Source organism: Monodelphis domestica, chromosome 5 (genome assembly GCF_027887165.1).
Source record: "Monodelphis domestica isolate mMonDom1 chromosome 5, mMonDom1.pri, whole genome shotgun sequence".
Taxonomy (NCBI): Eukaryota; Metazoa; Chordata; class Mammalia; order Didelphimorphia; family Didelphidae; genus Monodelphis; species Monodelphis domestica.
The window spans coordinates 206,395,535-206,414,251 of record NC_077231.1 but is presented as its reverse complement, the minus strand read 5'-3'; the positions used below and the strand labels follow the sequence as shown (position 1 = coordinate 206,414,251).

The window sequence follows — 18,717 nt, the reverse complement described above, 5'->3', positions numbered from 1 at the left end:
AGATCGTGAATAAGAATATCCTTAGAATTCTGCCCAAACACCAAATATAAATAAATAAATGAGAAAACACCAGTTAAGCTTTCACTCTGTGCCAAGCACTGAGCTAAGGTACCTGGGGAATAGACATATAAAAGTAAATGCAATTCTGGCATTCCAGAAGCTTTCATTCTAAAAGATAGAGAACATATAAAAAAGGAATTGTCTTGGAAGCAAGAGCTTTCTTTTGGAGTGTTATAGGGATAGTTTGGAGCCAGAAGTAATAGGAATGTATGTAATTATGGAGGCAAGATGGCTGTTGAGGAAATAGAAGGAAATTACTTACTGTAGTCCAGGCTTAGATATAGTGGGCAATGGAAACAATCATCAATCAGGACAGCAGGAATACTGACCAGTATGACTAGTATGACAGCAGGAGCAGGAGGTATAAAAGAGTTAAGTCCTCCAGGGCTACATTTGTGATTTGGGTGGCTAGTTGGCTAATGGGAAAATAGGAAGGGATTTTCATACTGTACACATATAGTATATATTCAAGATGGAATCACATTTTAATAGACACAGAGCATTGAGAGGTCTGGAAATAACGTCATCCTGTAAGAAATGGTTGACGTAACTAGAGATTCTTAAGAAAAAAAAAACCTCAAAAAAACATGGCAAATGTCTTCAAATATCTGGAGTATTGTGTTAAAGTTGGAGAACAGTTGTTCTGAATTTGCTCTAAGGGCAGCATTTCTCTTAGCAAATACAAAACATAACTGTGTTCTAAATGTATCTTCAAAAGCCATAAATACAGCATTCTACTGTCAAGGTCGCAGACCCTTTGGGATTTAGACAAATAACAACTGGGACTATCCATAGTGAGGACTTTAGGAATAGGCTAGGTACTTATGAAAAGAAGTACATAATAGAACTGAGAATATTTCAGTGTCTCTTTTTGTCACCATCCTTTTTACATTTTTAAAGAATGAAACAAGACCTTAAGGAAACAGAAAGGAGAGGAGAAAAAAAGAGAAAGATTTGTATGGATCCCAGTGGGGAGTATAAACAAGGGCAGGTGGGGTCTCTTAGTATGGGTCTATCTTTCATTTATATCAGCCTCACAAGCACTCCTGAAGGAGGAGTTGGAGCTGAGGCTGGGTAAAAGAAAGAAGAACAATGCCTAGTCATTCTGCTTCAGGTCAGAGGAACTCTGGCATCCCCTTCTAAATGGTGCACTAGGTTCAAAATATTTATTCAAAGAATTCATATGTACATCATGTGAAGTATTAGGAATTCAGAGAAGAATTAATTTTAAAAAATGATCTAGAGGAGAAAACCTCTAGAACACCAAGAAAAAGTTGAATGCAGATTATAGCTTAAAGTGGAAAATAACCTTTTTTTTAAAAAAAAATAAATAATGGAAGAGGCAACCACATGATGCAGGAAGTTCCCTTAACTGGTAATATTCTGGCAGAGGGTCATTTTGCCATGTATTAAAGAAGCTAGATTAGGGATCCTACCTTGGATAAAATAATAGATAGATAATATTATTTTCTAAACTGCACTCCTGAACTTAAGTCATTCTGGACATTCATTATCACCCAAGGTCACATTAACTTTGAAACTGACACCTCCTCTGTACCTCTTGATTCTGGGTCCCCTCCCTCCCTCTGATTAGAGAAGGTGGAGGGTGGGTAGTAGAGAGGTCCTCAGAAACCCTCCATTTAAGGAGGGCAGTCAGCCAGTAAATGTTGCCATCTCATCATTTCCCAATCAACTGCACTCCTCTGGGTTTCATCATCTTCCTTCACATAAGGCATCCTTTCTTCTCATTACCCCAGCTACTCCCATTCTCAGTTTCTTTTTATGTTTGTCAACTCCATTAGATTTTGAGCTCCTCCAGGGTAGAGATTGTCTTTTGTCTTTATTTTTAATCTCAGCATTCTCCATTCTGTTTTTATCTTTTATTGTCATATTTTGCAATTTTAAATTTCTTTTGGAAATCGATATAATCATAATTATATCAGTGCTCAATATTATACAGCTCAGCCTACACTAGAGACTCAAACTGCTGTTGACCAATAAGAATTAAAAATATTCAACATTTATTTATACATTGTTCTCTTTTTCTAACTTGTATTGGCCTCCATTCCACTATTCTTCACTATACTTCCATATTCTTCATGGATCTACTTCTAAAAACTACTAATTTACGTAGATATGAAGACTAGACCCAATGGGTTTTGTAGATCTATACAAAATTAAAGAGTGAATCAGGGGAAAGGAACATTTCCCCAATATAGAGGGGGAATAAGATTGATAGAAAATCATATTCATGTAACACTTTAAAATTTACAAAGCAGTTCCCTTGCTCTATGAGATGGGTAGTCTAAATATCACTTTAATAATAATCATAAGAGCTAACATCTATATGTCACTTATTATGCACCAGGCAATGTGCTAAGCACAATTTTTATCCCCTTTGATTCTGACAAAAACCTTGACTAAGAAAGAAAAAAAGCTACTGACGCTATTATTATTGTTGGTGGTCCTATTTTACAGATAAAAAAAAAACTGAAGGACAAGGAGCCAGGGCTCTTTAGAGGTCTCCAAACCCCAAGGTCCAACAACTTCTTTCCACTCCACCATCCTGCCTTTCACAGACAAGGCTTTGGCCTGCATTATTAGCAATCTAGGTTTTAATAAATAAATAAAAGCAACTTTGGGTCTCTGAAATGAAGGCAATAGGGTAACTACAAAGTAACAATGACCCATACACTTCCTAAAATTTCAATATTTTGCTTCACAACATCCAGTGTCTAACAGCATGCAATTAGGTTTTCTTGCTTTCTGCTGAGACTGAAAAAAAGCAGTCTTTATTTGAAAACCTGTGACCAGTGATAAAGGTATCTGCAGTTTCTATTTATTTTCAGCTTTTGTTTGATAACGTCTGATTGCCTTTTAACACTAACATAATATGAGCTCTGTGTGTACACGTATGAAAGAGTGCATTTATGTGTTTGTGTAATTCAATCCTGCTAAGTTTCAATACAGAGAAAACAAGGTTCAGACCTTGATTAAGGCCTGCATTAAATGATCAGTCCCCATCACAAACCTGGCTGATGAGTAGCTATTTGGCCACACACAGAGCTGTGATTTCCATCCACTTTGCTAATCAGTGAGTTCAGATTTTCTGTTAATGTGACATTGATGAACAAGAGTGATGCTATTGTGACAGTGATGAGCAAGACTGACAGCTTAGGGTTGATTAAAATTAGCCAAGGTTCTTTAACTGAGGACAAAATGGAAAGTCTTTGAAACAACTGGGTCAAACATGCACATCTGAAACAGAAACAAGAAAAACATATGTTTCCTGATGATCTACAAACTCAGGCAATTAAAAACCCCACTATACACTGCCACAGGACAGGGTTCAATATATACATGGAGACACTAATCAAGATCTGTGTGGAATCCCAGTCAGCAGCAAAGAATCTAAATTATACAGTTGACAAAACTGAAGAAGCTAATTTCATCATTGTTTTTTCAGTCTGGTCCTCCTAACTCCTGCCAGTGCTACCAGAAATACAATTTGGCTTCCCCTGGGGTTCAAGTTCAAAGAGGAGAGGCACCTTGATAAAATTAGTTCCAAGTAGTCCCCATGGCATTGCCCTCATCTTTTCCAGAATATCCTGTGACATCTATGCAAAGAAGTTGAAATGAGTGCTAGCCACAGCTTCCTCAACCTTACAGTTTATACCCCTAAGGTGACCCTACCCAAAGTGCCCGAGTCTTGACACTGCCCAAGGACAACATTAGAATGGACATTAGAATCCATGGTCCATGCTCCATTCTAGATGGCATCATCAGATTTTCACTGCTGTCCACATTAAACTGAAATTCCCCAAGACCATTTCATGCACACCTTGCCATATGGCATCAGAAGTGAAACGGTACCAAAGAGAGTCATAGGAAAAGTGTTAACACTCAGCATCTATATTACCTAGGCATATAGACACATCATTTTGGCACTGTGCAACAAGAGCTACTCAAGCTGAAAACGTCCAAAAAGACAAGATATTAAATAGGAAAAAATAAGAAAATAAATACTTTGCCAGCAAGGTGGGAGAGTCAGCCCCAATATAGCATTCATTCATAGATTCTGAAACACTGATGATAACTTGGCCTCCAGTGACGTCCAGCTCTGAGGCTCACTGTAGTGTCCAAGTGTTTCCCCTATGGCAGCTCAGCATAAGCTCTATCTAGCAAGTCCCAGCGAGCTGGAAAGGTTTCAAGTATGGACCCAGTGACAAACTGCATAGCTGTCAAGCAAGATTCAAGCAAAAGCATTCTCAGGCTGGATGTCAGGTGGTGAACTTTTTGGGACACAGCAACTCATAAATCCTATGTAATAAGGTGTCTCCACCCCGTACTAGGCTCTAGACCCCAAAAAGATTGATATATATTATAAAACTAATCAAAAAAAAAACCCACCATGGTACTTTAAATGCCACTTTCTAAATATCAGAAAAGTAGATAGCAAAGAGCAAAACTTCATAAGAAAGGAGATCAAGAGAAATAAGAATATGGTATACACTGGCCTAGGCTTCTGTAATAAAGTGATAAAAACTCATTCAGCAGAAACAAATCTTCAATTGTTGCATTCCCAGTGGCAATCACTTTTAGGACTCTTTCTAGGTCGTTCTCAATCCATGTAATTGTTACCACGAAATATCATTTACGGAATCTTTCTAGCAACAATGTCTTAGTGAGTGATGGCTTCAACCTCTAAAAGTAACGTTCCTTATTCCTTCATAAATAGCCTTATTTTTTTATTCAGAACACAATTTTACTAATTATCCATTATTAAAATGCCTTCTCAAAAATGAATTTATATCTCAATTGTCTCATTACTTCTGAATAAGTCAATTATTAACTCTACAGATCAAAATAATTATATGGCTATAAACTATGCTTCTCCTTCTAAGGTTTGATGCAGGTACAGATTTCGAACTTGTGGATATGTAGATTTTGAATGACCCAACCAAAACCTATATACTATTAGAAGATAAAATTATTAAATATAGTTTTCAATTTTATATCAAGAATCAAGATACCACATTCACATGCTATTGTCACAAAACAAAATTGGTGGACTATTCAAAATCCAGGGGAAAAAAATAAAAGTAGCTTAGCTCAGTTATTACTAAAAGGGTATTGTGAGGATTGGGGAGATCAAAAATGGAGAATAGTTTTTAAAACATTCATCCGTTGCACAGCTAGGTGTGTAGGAAGGTAAGTGATAGAGAAAAAGTATGGATTGGTTTTAAAAGGAAAGAAGGAGAATTTAGACACAAGCCCTGGGAGAAGATTCTGAAAGGAAAAAAGGATCTTGGGAGTTTTTACTGGCATTAACTGTCACTCCTGATCTAGCTTTCTACTGAGCCGGTAAGGAGGATCTTTGCTCTGGCATCCCCTGGGAAAATATAATCTTCTGGAAAGATTAGGATATTCCTGGGTTGGAGAACTGCCTTGGAGGAGACTTGCCTTTCCCTGAAGTACAGAGACCAACCTGTCAGACATCCATGGGTCAGAGATTCACTTGGTTTAGGTAAATAGGAGGGTTTCGTCACCTGGGACTCTGGGTTTATCTAGGAAACAACCCCCAGGCTTTAGGTGAAGGACTCTGTATATCAGAGAGTCCTCCCTCTTTAACTCTTTTAGAGATAATCCATACTAAAAAGTATAAGTAAGATAGTCAGATAGCTTTTGGGTTCTAGATAAGATCAGGGAGCTGATAAGCAGGGCCTATAGAAGGAAAAGAAGGGCTCTCCTGTGCAGGAGGCACAGAAGCTGGTGGAGTTTAGATTTTAGTAGTACAGATTCCCTTACTCCAACTATCAAATAAACTAGTTTTTCTTAGCCCCGGGTATTTTGTGCTTTACTGGCCCTGGGGTGGTCCCTAGGTGGGTGTTTCTCATCCCTGATCCATCTAGGCCTTCCCAACAATCCACCTCCTCTTGGTGTCCCTATTTTCTATCAGGTGGCCCAGTGGAAAGAGAGTCAGGCCTGGAGATGTTCCTGGGTTCAAATGTGACCCAAGACACTTTCTAGCTGTGTGAACTTGGGTAAGTCTAACCCAAATTACCTAGCCCTTACTTCTCCTCTGCCTTGGAATCTATACTTAGTATCAATTCTTTATATGGATTCTATGACTGAAGGTAAGGGTTAAAAATAAATAGGGAATAGCTTAATTTGGATCCCTTTATAGTTGAAAAACATTAGATATCTTCCCTTCATCCCTAGCAGTTATCTATGGTCTCAGGCACAATCAAGCTCTATGGAAGTAACAATGACTTTCTGAATAAAATAACCCTAAAAATGTGGATGGTTTCTACATTTCTTAAGTTTTGACTTGTTTTTTCAAAAACTAGGAAAAACTAAGATGCTGGACTCTTAATAGTACCGAATCTTTTGCTCAATTTAAAAGGAAAAGTTAAATATTCCCCCAAAATTACATTATTAAGTATCAAATTATTATCTAAAAATATACTTTAAAATGGATTATTTTATCATTAAGTCAACTTATGGAAAATGTTCCTAAACTATACTTCAATTTTTTCTGTGACCTCAATTTATTTTTTCTTTTATTTATTGTTAAAATATTTTTCCATATTTACATGATTCATTTTCTTTTTCTCCCTCTTCCCTATCCCTCCGAAATCTGACAAGCAATTCCACTGGAATGTACCAATGTTGTATGTCCTCAATTTCTAAGGGAAGCAGTGTGACAAAATGAATAGAAAAGAACTAGGCTCTAAACCAAGAAGAAACATAATGGATACTTGATTGTAGACAAGATATTCAACTTCTTCAGTCAGTGACTCAAAATTCAAAATTCTAATCCATGCATGAGTCCCTGACGTGACGTATTTACTTAGTTTTATGTAACATTATTCATTTTTATTGTATTTTTATTTATTTTAAAAAATATTTCCCAAATACATTTTCATCTAGTTTTCCTCCAAGAACTGCTTGATACCTCTGTTCTAGGTAACTTATTGAAGGTGTAAATTTTAAATAAGGTTTTTTTGCTAAATTGCATCAATAAAGGGAGTTTCTGATACAGAAATTCCATATACAATGGCATCACAGGTCCAGTTTCTATTCCTAAATTTCCCAAATCTCTATATCTAATCTTAACTTAATGATTCCTTCAGCTTTATTTCTTGAGGATTATGATAACTTAACTGGTTTTCACTAGGAGGAAAGGGGGGGATATAAAAGGATGTCTTCTATGTGAGAGTGAGGTTTCATAGAGTCAGGAGGAAGGAGAAAAGGAGAAGGTGCTTTGCGAGGAAAGAATGAAGTTAGATCTGGCAGAAGAAATGGAATTATTCTGCAATACATGCAAGGTCGTTTTTAAAAGAAAGAAAGTAGTGGGACAGGGTGGGGGGACATCTCAGATAATTTTGGAACAAAAGGTGTTGAGATGAGGGAGAGAAGGACTTGAAGGGTAGCTAACTGGAATGGCTAGTCTTTCAGTAGCAGGAGAACTGCCTTTACTGCTGTAGAGCTCCTTTTTGCACTAGAAGAAGAGCAGAAGAGGTGAGAGAGATAATATGGAGTAAAAGGAAGACACAGAAAATGACAAAGGTGCCTAAATGTAGATAGATGCCATGGGCCTTTTTTATGGAAAGTCCAGACTGAACCTTTCGGCACATATATGAATATGCATATTTATGTCTAATGGTATAGAAGTTTATAGTCCTAGATTTAGAGAAGTTTTTTGTTCCCCCAGAGTCACCTTGCAGTATTTCTCTAGAGTTTCTACACAAGCAGAGAAACTTTCTTGCATGACTATTCTCTTGTCAGCCTCAGTTGCCTAAAATATCCATAAATAGCTGAACACAATTCATTGATGATAATTTGTCTTTAGCATGGGTGCCATTAAGCAATAGTGGAATTCCTGAAATATTCTGCTCTACATTTATAGTTTTAATTTACAAAATAAGAGAAGTAGCATTGGGTTAATGGGTAGATAGCTTGTCTCAAAGTCAGAAAGATCTTGTTGAAGCCCTGCCTCTGATACATACTGACTGCCTGATGGCCTCTCTATTCTCTTCCCCTTTTGATCCACTGCATATTTTAGGGACATTGACGTTTTCTAGTAGTAGCCCACATCTATATTGTGCAGGTTGAATCAATTTTTTTTTTTATCACAATCATGGGTTCCATAAACCAGTGATAAGCAAAAATATAGCAATTCTCCAAGTACTGGTATCTAAGTATTGGGATCAAGAGAGAAAATTCTTCAAAAGGAGCTCCCTATGTCAATGAAATCACACTTTCAATGAAAAAAAGTCAAGCTATGCTAGCACTAACTGTATCAGGCACTTTTTTTTTTTTAAGTAACAGACATTGGATATACCATAAACTTAATGAAAAGCCAAAGGAAACAGATAAGAGAATATAAAAGGCACAACAGCTGGTAGAAACTGTGAACATCATTCAAAGATGCAATGGGGCCAGAAGACTTTTCAATAAAAGCAGGGAAACACTAGGTGGTAAAGAAATGGATACTTTAGATTTCAAGCTGCAGAACATATTCACTATTCTTCTGGATGCTTAGGGAGCCTTAGATAACATCTTTTGTCTTAATGAGCTATATTCCATTCCCAGCTGTTCAGAACACTAAATATATTGTGACTGAGAACCAACTTAAGCCAGAGTCAGGAGTTCAGGGGAAAAGCTAAATTACATATAGGTTGATCTGGGGCTATATAAATGGCAGGTGGTTAAAATTGTTTTTGAATATTCTTCCCCCCATAAAAGTATATGTTCTCTAGTTTCTTCTATCCTTTTTTAGCCAAAGAATTCTAGATCTCAGTACTTGGGCATCCTGATAAAATGTTTCCCTCAGGTTGAGGAGCAGTATTATTTTTCTTTTCTACAAGCTTTATTCATGCTCCTTTTAGCAAACAATATAGCAATCACCCAATATGTAATAAAATTTCATAAAATCTTAATTAGCAAGATAACAAATAATGAGTTAGGAAAGGAACCCTGTCCTTCCAAAAGTCTGAGCATGGAAACAATCTCCAAATTAACTGATAAAAGAATAAAATTTGAAATTCCACTTCCTGTCCAGGTTGGGGGAAACCATCTAATGATGAACCTAACAAATGATGAAGTGTAGGGACAGGTGCAGTGGCATATTTTGGCATCCAAACGTAGCATGCATGTGTTAAGACAGCAGTTACTGATTGTGTTTTTGGCCCAAAAGTCTTAAGTGAGAGGTTTGCCATTTGTGTTTCATTTGTTCGTTCAGAATCTGATTGGGCAACTAAGAAAATTTCATTGTCTTTCACCTCCAGGCTGGCTGAAATTATGGAAAAAGACAACCACAAGATGCGCCTATGAACTCTAACTCCTATCACTAGTCAGGACCTCCAACTGTACTGCTCTCTGGTTTCAGTCAGATCTCCCAAAAAACGGAATTGCTAGCCTGTAATTCTGAACTAAGAGAATGGCTGCTCTTTCAAGTTGCAAATATGATACTCAGATTAATCACATAGACATTATTTATCACTGAATTCAAAGATCATCAGCTGAATGAATCATCATTGGTACTTGAAAACAAATATATAGGAATATATACAGATATACATATATGGATATGTATATAATGAATTGTATGAGGAACTGTTTTATCAGCATGTTTGATATACCATTAAGACAATGAGGAACACATTTCTAATCCCACTCCCCTTTTTTTGTTCCTAAAACAAAGAAGAGATATCAATTATTTTTTAGAAAAGGGCTCAAAAACTACATTTTTCATGGAAATTCTAATGACTCTTATAATTCTTTATGGCTGTAAACCAGTATATGCAAGGAATAAGGTCATTTTTGAGCTCCATTTTTCTATAATAGGAGTTCATTCACTTTCATGTATCAAAGATAATTGTATTAAGGGACACTAAAACCTTTTGTTATACCTATATCCACCAGGGACAATTATAGTTTGTTGTGGGTTTTTCCCCCAACCAACATACATTTGTTAAGTACCTACAATGTGTTGGCACTATGATCAGTATCAAAATATACAGATACAGAAACTAAACAGTCCTATTTCAAAAAAATTACCCTGTTTTAGAGAAGTGACACATATACCAAATCACTGTTGTGATTTCACTTAGTAGAGAGTTATAAGCAGGTATTCCTCATTTTGAGGAAATCAAATGATCCTTCCAAAATTTGTAATTTAGAAGCCAACTCTGATATTTGTATGTTGCATTGGTACCATTTGTGTTAATCTTCCTTATTGAGTCTATATGTTCTACTATAACAACAACATTGTAAAGAAAAACAATTCTGAAAGTCTCAAGAACTCTAATTAATGCCATGAGCAACCACGATTCTAAAAGACTGACAATCAAACATGCTAGTCAAAGACTAATAAATATAAAGAATGAGACATATTTTTGGTCATAGCTAATTTAAATTTTTTTTTTTTAGCTTCATGAAGCACATATGTTACATGGCTTTTATTTCCTTTTTGTTTCTTTTTTTTCCAGTTGGGGTAGAGATGGGAGGCAGATTAAATATTTTTGTAAAGAGAAAAAAAATGAAATTAAAAAAATTTGTGTACTCTGCCACACCTCTCAGTGATGATGATGATGTTGATGATGATGAAGACAAGAATAAGGATAACATCATGACAATAATTACAACACAATTTGCCAAGAAAAAAAAAAACCTAAGGAAATAATTATTTGTAGTATTCTCTTCCTGCCCTCCCCTTCACCTACCTGCAAAAATAGATTTAGGGATCAGCAGATATACTATAGGAAGGAGAAGATATAGAAAGTGAAGCAACAAAAATCTGGAGAAAATGGAAAACTTGGGTGTTAAATCTATCTTATCATTAAAAATAAATCCCAATACTGGGATACAGTTGATTCTCAGCTGAGTGGCAAACAGAGCCAGTATGTACTTGGAAACTATGCATTTTTTTCTTAATAATTTTAACAACATTGGATTAAACAGAAAACATCTCAGGACTATGATGGTGGTGATAGTTAATTTCCCCTCTTTTTTTCTTTTGCAGAAAAATTTATTTCTAGCAATCTAGCAAGACTACACTTTTTGGTGGTCAAGGTAACCTAACTGCCTATTTCCCATAAATTCAATGAATTAGCATTTGAGTTTTTTACTATAGTCTTGCTTCCTAGGAACAGTACTCCAATAAAAGTAGATTAACTGTACTTCTGAAATGAAAGTTAAATCTAATAGCAAGTTAGACAAAGAGGGAATAGTCAACTCTTAAAATTGCAATTAACTCATTTGGGCAAATTAAAAAAAAAAAGTTTGGGATTTCAGTCAATCTGATTTCTGTTGTCTCTACCATCCCAATGAAACAAGAATTTCACAATAGCTTTGGTGAGAATATGACATTGGCTGCTCTGGTGAAGGACAAGGCAATTATTTAGGAAAGGAAGAAAAATTTACTAGCCATAAGTATCTTCTGGAATAAGAAGCTAATTAATAATATATAATATATATTTATTATTATATATATAATTATATTTTATATTATAATATATATTATAAATATATAATATATATTATGATAAGAAGAAGCTATTAAACTATTGGTTCAATCACATTATGGCCCTCAACTGCAAACTGTTTAAGGACCTCATTCTTTTAGGATCCAAAGGTAGGGAACAAAGTATATGAAATGCTAGCATAAGACTATAAATGACACTGTCAAGGTAGAGAGTGAGCAAAGGACTAGGGAAGAGAACGATACCATAATTCCAAGTAGATTCAGAATGCTCTAAGCAAAACTCCAGGCACCTCTGTCTTATGAAACATCTCCATGTTTTGTTTTTTCTCAGAGATATCAGAACAAACAAAGGAATCAAATAAGTCAATAAATCTCCACAAAGATCTAAGAATGGTTAACAATTTCCTCAAGCTGATTTGATTTATGGAAATTTTAACTTATGAAGAGTAGCTATTCTACAAAAGTAAGGGATGGATCTATGGTAGTCATAGTGTCTTCAGCCTAATATATTGGTTGATGTACTTGAAAAATACTTTTTAAAAATGGTCTGCAATCTTCGAGTAGAAAGGAGTAACTAAATAATCTGTCTTAGACAATCCTAGTGAGCTAATTCCCTTTCAGGGCAGCTAGGTGGCACAGTGGACAGAGTGCTGGGACTGGAGCCAGAAAGACCCAAGTTCAAATTTAGTCTCAGACATTTACTGGTCATATGACCTTGGACAAGTCAGTTAACCTTGCTTGTTTGGGTTTCCTCACTGTAAAATGAAATGCAGAAGGAAATGGCAAACCATTTTAGTATTTCTGCCAAGAAAACCCCAAATGAGGTCATGAAGAGTCAGACATAGATAAACAAAAAATTTCCTCTGTCTTTTAAGGTTCAATATATTAAAAAACAACAAAATCAACAAAACAGGCATATGCTTAATTTGAATATGGAATCTTTTAAGATTAGAGACAGTACAGTTTTGAGGTATATTTTTATTTCTAATTTACATATACAAAGGATATGTTCATGAAATAATGATTTAGAAGTTCTATTTTAATGTACTACTGAAATAAAAATAAAAAAACCCTCTTGCTAAGTGCTTTGAAACATTGTAGGGTAATTTTTGTAATTTTTTTTTAAACCCTTACCTTCCATCTTGGAGTCAATTCTGTGTACTGGCTCCAAGGCAGAAGAGTAGTAAGGGCTAGGCAATGGGGGTCAAGTGACTTGCCCAGGGTCACACAGCTGGGAAGTGTCTGAGGCCAAATTTGAATCTAGGACCTCCCGTCTCTAGGCCTGGCTCTCAATCCACTGAGCTACCCAGCTGCCCCCAATTTTTTGTCATTTTTAACATTGGAATTTTAAAATATTAAAGTACCTCAAATAATGGCATACCTACATTCTCTTAAAACTAAATTTATTAGCAAACAAAGTTATCAACATTCAGGGTCCATTCAGTCTAGCACTCTGTCTGATGGTAATGTCAATAAAAAATTCATGGGAGAACATGGAAGTTGACCAGCTTCAATTTCCTCATTTGTAAAAACAAGGATAATAATAAATTTCATATTTTGAGGAGTTATTGCAAAAAAAAATACTTTTTAAAGCATATAATTCAAATGGATGCATTTCTGTTCTTATTAGCTCAAAAACCTAAAGATGGCCCCTCAGTAGAAATCTGGACAGAAACAAAAATAAATGGACCCATGATTTCACAGGTCAGCATTTCAGCCTGATTACAGCTTGAAATATTAAGTGACTAGTCCAGAATCACAGAGCAGGTACTTGTCTATATCTAGATTTGAACCAAGGTCTTCCTGGCTTGTACAACCTCAAAATAGGCCCAGAATTCAATAGATTTTTAAAAAAATAAAAAGCTTCTTCAAAGAATCTAAACGCCTCTTGAATTTAGCTATATTTTCAATCTGTTTTGCCAGAGAAATAGACTTAATAAGTTAATCATTGTTCATCTTTTATGAATATTAGATTTTATGTCTGGGGCCTTTTGTTCTTTCAAACTTAATCCCTTCTCCTAAACTAACTCAGAATTGATTCTCAAGACATTACCACGGACTAAATTGTAGCATCTACACAGCATTACAGCTGCTAGACAGAGTTTTTGCTGAGGTTAAAGAATAACAGTGATGGTGGGGTTTTTGTTGTAACTCGAGGGCATCGTTTTACCTGCAAATGCAAATACAGAATTAAATATTAAACAACAATACTAAAAACAAAACAGATAATCTCAAATATGTGAAAATGAAAAGCTCCTACATGAACCAAACTAATGCAACTAGAATAGAAATTAAGTGGTGAACTGAAAAACTTTTATACTAAAAATCTACAAAAAGATCTGAACTGTAATCCAAGGTCCAGAGACCATTAACAGAAATAAAAGACCAAAAGCCATTCTCCAACTACTCAAAAGATATGAACAAATAGTTCTAGAAAAAAAGTATAATTATTAACAACCTCATAAAGGAATGTTCCAGATTATTAAGGGAAATACAAATCCCCCAAACTGAAGTTTTACCTCACACTTGGCAAATGGGCAAAGATGACAAAAGAAAGGACTAGTCATTGTTGGAGGAGTTGTGGGAAGATAGGCACATTAATGCATTTGGGAAAGCTGTGAATTGGTCTAACAATTCTGGAAAGCAATTTGAAATTATGTTTAGAAAATGACTTAAATGTTCAGACCTTTTGACCCAAAGATTCCGCTGCTAAACATATTTCTCAAGGAAGTCAGAGAAAAAGAAAGGTATCATATTCAACAAAACATTAGTAGCACTTTCCAAAGTGGTAAAGATGCAGAAATCAAGTACTTGGCTATCAATTCAGAATGCCTAAACCAGTTATGACAAGTCTTTTAGGGACTAAGTGCCCAAACTTCAACCCTTACACAGCCTGTGAGCTTCCCCCAGACAGGGGAGGGAGGAAGTGCTCCTACTGAGCTGCTGGGCAGAGAAGCAGGTGATGAGAGAAATATTCTCAGGCAAGTATAGAGAGGAAGCAGCCCTCTTTGGCACAGGAACCATAGATTTGCCAACATGGGTCTAAATTAAAAGTTAAGTGACTTGCCTAGTCATGAATCAGTAATATCCAAGTGGATCACAAATGTAACAGAATACTACTGTGCTGTACAAAACAATGTATATGATGAGCACAAAAATAGTTGGCAAGACATATGAAAGGATATAAAGTAAAATAAGCAGAACCTAGAAAACGATACACAGAAATGGGAAGAACAAAGATGCAATGAAAATTGAATACTAGGAAATGATAATGCTCAAGCTTGGTGCCAAAGAAGAGACCTGAGAAGGCACACTGTTCCTTTCCTCATCTCAGCTGCAGGTGGAAATTATGAATGTAGCTCCCTGAATAAAATGTTTAAACTGTAGTAGTACTTTATTCTCATTTGTTATGATGGTCAACTCTCTGGGATAAGAAAAGGAGAGGAAAATTTTGGGAAATGATTTTAAAAAGATATAAATAAAAATTTATTAATAGAAAATAAAAGAGATGTTGGCCTCAAAAATCAAACTCTATGGAGGTCTAAACAAAGAGTTTAATCCTAATTAATGTTGTAAATTAATGTTCAAAAAAGAATACTACTAGGGAAAGAGAAATAAGCATTTATATAGAATCAATTTCATGCCAAGTACTATGCCAAAAACTTTACAAATATTATCTCATTTAAGACTCAAAACAACCCTGGGAAGTAAGTGCTATTATTATTCAAATTTAATAGTCAGGAAACTAAGACAATCAAAAGTCAATGACTTACTGAGGTCACACAGTTAGTGTCTGAGGCTGGAATTGAACTCAAGTCTTTCTGATTACAGGACCAGGGCTCTCTCTACTATGCCACCAGTCATCTAGGAAAGAATTGAGTCTAGAATATTTTCATGGTAGCTTGTCTCCCCCAATTTTCTGGGCAGTCCTAGAACAGAATCCTTTCTAAATGTTACAGGTATATAGCTTTTGTAAAGAAGGTATTTCTAAGTCTTTGAATTCTGCATACTTGAAATATTCTAACCAGGTCAGTGTTTTAGGTCCATCAGATTTGTATCCCTGTTCTCAAAATAATTATTCCATTAGAAATAAATTCTACATCATCACTTGAATTGTGACTGTTGAATTCACAATGCTAAACTTTCATTTTTATGTATATAATATATTAAGTATACATTTAAGTATACATTTAAATGACATTTAAATATACAATATGCATTTAAATATAAGTATAGTTAAGTATAAGTAGATATATCCTCCCAACCCCCAAAATGCTGTATTATAATAATACCATATTTTTTTATTCACAGGAACAAGGCTTCCATTCAAAATAAATTACTTCAATTGCCTTATAAATAAAACATGGATAAATGTCTTGGTAAAATAAATAAATTAAAGAGACATTTGTATTTGATCACTCCATCATATTAATGTCCTTATCTGCAACCAGGAGAAGCTGTTTTTATGTATTTTCTGAAATTCATTATGTGTAAAGTCTGTAATGGAGAAAAATCACAACAAAGGTATGGTTGAAATTTAGACAAACAAATATGTATTATGAGCTGTGGAGAGATTCAAAACACATTAAAAGGCATAAGGTTCAGGAAGTTAAACTCTACTAGAAATGACTCCTACTGCTTTTTTCCTGGCAGGGTCATTGGGGTTTTAAAACTTTAAACTGTAGGGAATCTTATTTGGGGGTAATATTAAAACAATGCCTTAATCTCTCGAAAGTTAACTGGTAAATCTACTTATAGACTTCAAATATCAACAATCTTAGCTGAAAGCATTTCCTTTTGTCATTTCTCACTCCAAAAATATTCCCCAAGTTAGTTTTCTTAGTTATAGTACTAGAAAATGGGCCCTATTCAAGCTCACTTCAGTAAAAATGCAAAATCCATGAGAATAGTCTTGGATTAGTTACTATTAGTGAGAAAAAAGACAAAGCAATGTTCCACCTGTTAAACCTTTAAACTAATAATACCAGCTGGCATTTCCGGAGTATGTTACAAACTTGTCTCATTTGATCCTCACTACACTGATAATGTACTGTATTTGGTAGAAGGGAAACAGTTTCATTTGTTATAAGGAAATGAGCAGGAGCAGGAAGCTTCTGGAATTCTGGAGAAGTGGCAGGACTGTCTTCTTCTAACAGACAGTTAAGCTGGAGGTTGAGTTTTGTCTAGTCTCCTAAGGTGGACCTGGTGAACTAGTTGTTCTCTCTCCTGTGGCTTTCCTTGTGATCCATCTTACCAACTACCTGTACCTGTGTAGCGTGTTGACTGAGATATGCCTACAGAGCTGCTTGAGACACCTAAAATCATGTGTCAGTGAGACCTCTCCTCTGAGTCCTACTCCTGCTTGCCTTCTACCTTACCCCCTCTATCACCATCTAAGGGGGGGCTTGGGTTAGTGACGTGTATTGTATTATAGGAACTGGGACTTTTAGGTCAAGAGGTAACTGACAGGGAAGATACCATCTCTCTGAAGCTACCAGCTAGATTTTGGTGGAAGGTTTATTTATATTCTTTAGTTTAGGTATCCCAAACCCCTTTTCACCTTTCCCTTATTTATTAAACCCAAACTGATTTGTTTGTATACAGTTTCTGTGCTCATTAGCTCAGAGTCTGGCTCTGCCTGTGCCCTGGGCTGGTATACTCTTCCCAAACCAGATTACTGGCCCTATAATACCATCCCCTGAACCTTCAATTACTCCAAATAGTTATGTGTCAAAATAGTTATATCACAATAAATTTGTTCCCAATAATTTATAAAGGGACCCAAAGAACTTTATGTCACTCAGTTGCATCTACACCTCAAAATCTACACCAACAAATATCCCAAAGAGAATTCCTTATGGAAAAATAATTAATGAATAAAAATTAACACAAGGAAAAACTTCCTCACAATTAAAGGTATCCCAAAATGCCACAGGCTGCGTGGTGGGTAATAAGTTTTCTGTCACTGGATATTGTAGATGAGATCATCTATTTGAGAAGGGTTAAACTAAATGACCTCTGAGATCCTGTCTAACTCTTAGATACAAAAGTCTTGGGAAATAAGGGTGTGGCAGAATTATATGCATTACAGATACTATGATTGTAAGTATGTAAATACTTATTTAAAATGTCAAATAGAAATAAAATATTGTTTATATTATCAGCATGGACATTCAATTCTTTAAAATGGTATCTGGGGTATAAGAGAAGTATAGGTATGAGGGGTGATAGATGAGACTAATATCCTGTTTTTCCTTCTCTAAAGATAGTTCACCCAGTGGAATATAAGCTGCTTGAAGACATGTACAGCTTAATTCTTGGCAATTTAACTCAAGCTTTAGTACAGATACTTTCACTAAACAGATGTTTGAATTAAATTAATTGAGTTAAGGAGGACAATATCATTAACTCCTAGGGAAGAAATCATCACAAAGGAGAGGGAGGAAAATCAAAGGCAATCCTCCTACAAGCAAGGGCATTTCAAGTCCACTTTAAAGCAAGGATAAGGATTCAGTAGTCAGATTGTTAGGGAAAGGACAGAGGAAATATCTAGTCACCAGGGCTATAGCATCACTATAAAATAGCCAGGTACTACTTAAAGGGTTAATTTGATGCTTGGAAACAATTGAATAATCTGCACTGATGGTTCCAAATAATAACATTCTTGTACTGAGGGCCTGAATTAGGCATCTTTATTCTTCCAGGAATACATCCATGCTTCTCCCTCCTCCTATACTCCCTTCAGCCCAAATGCATCATTAACTCCGAATACATACAATCAAACCCTATAATTCCAACTGCAGAGACTTTCATCAAATACATTAGAATTTACTTATCAGCTTCTATTTGCATCTATTTTAAAAGGAGAAAGGTTCCCATCTTTTTTTCCCTGAGTTAATTTCATCAGGCTGTCTTATTTATAATGTTTCTTACTCATGCCTTCAGAAGAAACAAAATATATTTGGTCAAATTCAGGAGATAACCAAAGCAAAAAGGAGAAAATAATGGCATAGGTCTCTTCCCCATAACTCTCTTCCAACTTCTTTCAAAAAAGTGCATTTTGAAAACTGGTCACTATAGAACAATGTTGAGGTTAGTAATAATTTTTAACCTCAAATTTTATACAGCACTTTGTTTATGGAGCATCTCTAATGCATTTATCTTCT

At 35.4% G+C, this 18,717-nt stretch overlaps 1 protein-coding gene and 1 long non-coding RNA gene across 3 annotated transcripts in view; one reads left to right on the top strand and one right to left on the bottom strand.

Annotated features, from left to right (window-relative positions):
• EXOC4 (exocyst complex component 4) overlaps positions 1 to 18,717 on the bottom strand; it is a 940,142-nt gene that overhangs the window by 631,880 nt on the left and 289,545 nt on the right. The window lies entirely within an intron of this gene.
• Positions 5,335 to 15,966, top strand: LOC103106008 (uncharacterized). 2 transcript variants are annotated; one of them, XR_008912590.1, is made up of 4 exons: positions 5,335 to 5,587; positions 6,020 to 6,104; positions 9,354 to 11,139; positions 15,863 to 15,966. It is a non-coding gene; the product is annotated as an uncharacterized LOC103106008 (long non-coding RNA). The 2 variants fall into 2 exon arrangements; XR_008912589.1 differs by having other exon boundaries at positions 5,346 to 5,424.